The sequence below is a fragment of the Dioscorea cayenensis genome, chromosome 15, assembly GCF_009730915.1.
Source record: "Dioscorea cayenensis subsp. rotundata cultivar TDr96_F1 chromosome 15, TDr96_F1_v2_PseudoChromosome.rev07_lg8_w22 25.fasta, whole genome shotgun sequence".
NCBI lineage: Eukaryota > Viridiplantae > Streptophyta > Magnoliopsida > Dioscoreales > Dioscoreaceae > Dioscorea > Dioscorea cayenensis.
In genome coordinates, this window is record NC_052485.1 from 7,285,713 (window position 1) to 7,289,941 (window position 4,229).

Below are 4,229 nucleotides of genomic sequence, written 5' to 3' on the forward strand. Positions count from 1 at the left end.
AAGTTCTCACCTTTGGTGTTGGAGATTCATCAACACTAGAATCACTAGCTTGCTTAGCTTGTTTTTGCTAAGGCTCACTGTCATTGCTACTAGCTGTTATTGCATCTGAATGACTGTCATTGTTTGTTCTAAAATTCCTTACAGTTACCATTCCCCTCTCTTATAAAGTAATAATATCATATGAGCCTTCTTTTTCCTCAGACCACTGCTAGAATTCAATTTCTATGAACTTCACATCTCTACTCATCAAAACATTCGCAAAATTAGGCACAAAAATTCTATATGCCTTAGCATCGGTACGGTAACCAACAAACACTCCTTTTACTACTCTATTATCCAATTTTTGTAGATTTTGGATAGGAATATGAACAAAAGCCACACACCTAAAGACTCTCAAGTGTAGTACATTTGGTTTCACCCCAAACCATGCTTCATGTGGAGTTTTCCTTTGAATTGCATAGGTTGGTGAAATGCTAGAGACATATACAACAGTAGAGATTGCATCAGCCCATAATTTTTTGGCAAACCACCAGCTTTCAACATGCTTCTTGCCTTCTTCACCAGGGTCTTGTTCTTCCTCTCTGCAATCCCATTTTGTTGGAGGGTATAGGGAGCAGTTAGCTTATGCTTGATACCTTTCTGCCCACAAAATTCATGAAACTCTTTTGACATGAATTCATCCCCTCTATCTGTTCTAATAATCTGCAGTTTATGTCCTGTGCCTTTCAACAAAAGACATAAATTTCTGGAAATAATTGAAGACCTCTTGCTTAAACTTCAATACATATACCCAGCACATTCTTGAGAAATTATCAACAAACAGGAAAAAATATTTATCTCCTTCAATTGACTCAGTTTGCATTGGCCCACACACATCAGCATGAATCAACTGAAGCTTGTGCTTGGCTCTCTAGGACTTACCAAGATTGAATGGAAATCTTGCCAATTTCCCATAGACACACTCCTCACAATGATTCAATTTCTCAACCTCAAGTAAGTATACTAACATATTTTGTTGTATTAGTACTTTCAAGCCTTGAAAATTCATATGTGCATACCTCTTATGCCATAGAACTGCCAAATCATCCTTCTTCATAGCTAAATTCACCTACACTTCACTTGAGAATTCAATTGGATACAAATTATTACAATTTTTTTGAACTTTCAATTGAGTCCTACCAGTGTTTGAGGCTTGAATTACACAACCATTCTTTCCAAAAAATCACATCATATCCCCCTTCAATAAGCTGGCCAACATTGAGTAACTTATGTGCTAGAGAAGGCACAAATTGAACTCTATGAATCAACTTAATTCCTTCTCCAAAATCTATGAATCAACTTAATTCCTTCTCCACAGACATGAATTACAATAGAACCCTTGCCAAGAACATCAACCTCTTTATCATCTACCAGTCTAACTTTATGTCTCAATGTTTCATCAAGACTGTGAAACAAATCTCTTGTACCTGTCATGTGACAAGAAGTCCCACTGTCTAATAACCAGATAGAAGAATCATGCTTCTCCTCTCCATTATGCACCATAAACAAACTCCCATAGTCACTTGTACTCAAATTTGTAGATGAACTTGAGCCCTCATTTGAACCTCTACCTCTAGTGGACAAACAATGGGATTGATAATGACCATACTTCTTACATTTAAAACATTGTATATTTTGTAAACCTCCTCGAGCACCCCTCTGACCAAACTATCTTTGACCCCTACTGAATATCCCAAAAGGCCTTGGACCTCCTCTGCCACCTTCATTTGTATATTGTTGTCTTTATTGTTGCATAGCTTGCCTTTGATCATCTCCTATAGAATTATCCTCACATCTTCCTCTACCTCTAAAATTTCTTCCCCTTCCTCTCATTCTACCACCTCTTGGGTCTCCTTGCATTACAAAAGCTTAATGTCTTTCAGAGAATTGATTAAACCTGGCCTCATGAGCTTGTAAAGACCCAATTAACTCATCAAGAGACACTTTGGACATGTCCCTAGCTTCTTCAATTGAGGTCACAACATGTACAAACCTTGAAGAAGAGCTTCTTATCACCTTAAGCACCACCTCAACATCCTTCAACTCACTTCCCATTCCTCTGATTTGATTAACCATAGCAAACACTCTAGTAATATAGTGTTGAACTGTCTCCTCCTCCTTCATCTGCAACAAATCAAACTTTTGTCTCAAAGTTTGTTGCCTTACTAAAACCATCCTTGAAGTAACTTGGTTCTCATTTTTGATGTGATCCTAGGCTTTCTTTGCTGAATAAAACCTGGCAATTCTGTGAAGAATTGTTTCCTCTACAGCCTACTGCAGTAAAAATAGAGCCTTTGCATCATCTTCAATCTCTTTTCCTGTTGTCTTTTCTGAACTAATATCCTCTTCAATCACCTTCCATTGCCTCTGAGATATAAATAAGGTCTTTATCCTATAATTCCAATGTTCATACCTTCTCCTTTGAAGACAGGTAGCAAAAAGTGTAAAATATCTGGTGTTGGTGCTGATGTTGGTGGTGAAGATGAACTTGAGGCCATTCCATGAGTGATTTTAACCCCCCTTGCTCATACCCACACCCTAAACCACCTTTTACAAAGAACTTTAGCCTCACACAAAACTACACACAAACAAACTTCACAAACAACCAAAGCTCAATCACAAAAGAGACTGCAAACCACTTCAACACCTCATACACAGCCACAAGCAGCAAATCACCAACTACCACCCAAAAAACTCACCATATAGCTCTGATACCACTGATAATCACTACATAGAGACTAGAGTTCAAGAGGAAATACTTTTGTATTCAACTCAACCACAAATAACACTTCTACAAAGTAAGAAAATTCATACAAGAAGAGATGTTCAAAGAAAGCAGAAAAAACTCTCATAAATTTAACATAAGAACTAGGCTTTTTATATCTCTACAGATACTTTAGTAACCAAAAAGAAACCAGCTCGATGAGTCATCTGCAACGTGGTGCACTCTGGTTAACCAAACTGCCTAACACTCTTGCCTCAAACTAACACGCACCCCTTTGATGATCACATCCTGGCCATTCATTGGAAAACCAATCTTGAGGCTGCCTCGAACTTAAACCAATTAACTTGATAGATTTAATCTCAGCCGTTTGTTCTTTCCCTCTCAAACCTCAATGGAAATAACTGATATTTAAACAGCTGAAATGTCACTCTTGCCCCTTGATCACATTCTATTTCCACCAGGACAGTTCTTCAATTAAATTCTGCTCTTCACTACAGCTTCTCTGTAATTCAGCCATCTTCAATCACATCTAACATAGAGTATATACCATGCAAATCTAGATGCAACTGTTGACCATTAAGAAAGGTGATTTATCCATGTTTGTCTATTTTAATAAAGTTAAAAATCTCGCAGATACTATCTCTGCAGTAGGGCAGCCACTTCATGATGAAGAGGTGGTGTCCTACATGCTTGCTGGTCTTGGAGAGTACTATGATCCACTCATAACGTCCATCACCACCAGAGTGGAGCTAATCTCCCTCATTGAGCTTTATGCACATATGCCTAGTTTTAAGATGTGCAAGGAGCATCACAACAGTGCACTTTAGATCTTGGTGATCAATGTTGTGCGCAATGCTCGGGTGTTGGCCTTGTATCAAGTTACACTAACGCACACACTTTAATATTATTACTCAAATTGCTAGAGTGTTGAGATAACACTCATTAAGCTATCTTTTATATTTCAACAACTCTATCTACTAAATATATGGAAGACCACTCCACGTATGTACGCTTAGCAACCAACTTGACCGGTTCTTGTGCCACGTACTTGGATGTGCTCCACGACTCCTAGAAACACTACTACATGTCATGCAAACCCATGCATGACTTACACGTCATGCAAACCCATGCATGGCTTACACAAGTGACACATCATGCAAACACATGCATGAAATACAAGAGTGACACATCCTAGTTACAACAAAACAGGTAATATACTTCTAACATGAAGACAAGGAAATGAATAAGATTAAACTTAACACTCTTCCCTTTAATCTTGTTTCCTTCTCTTCATAGCTTGTAGTCCGATCTTTCCTCTCATCTTATGGAACTTCAAACGTCCTAGTGTTTTAGTCAGAATATCAGCAAGTTGCTCTTCAGTAGCTACGTGATCCACTGTAACCTTCCAGTCCTTCACACATTCTCAAATAAAATAATATCAAGTATTAATGTGCTTACTTCGATC

General features: G+C 38.0%; 1 non-coding gene across 1 annotated transcript; it reads left to right on the forward strand.

The window, feature by feature from the left end:
* The first annotated feature begins 3,420 nt into the window (after positions 1 to 3,420).
* On the forward strand, positions 3,421 to 3,559 carry LOC120278349. The gene has a single exon (XR_005541683.1). It is a non-coding gene; the product is annotated as a small nucleolar RNA Z247 (small nucleolar RNA).
* Positions 3,560 to 4,229: the final 670 nt, after the last annotated feature.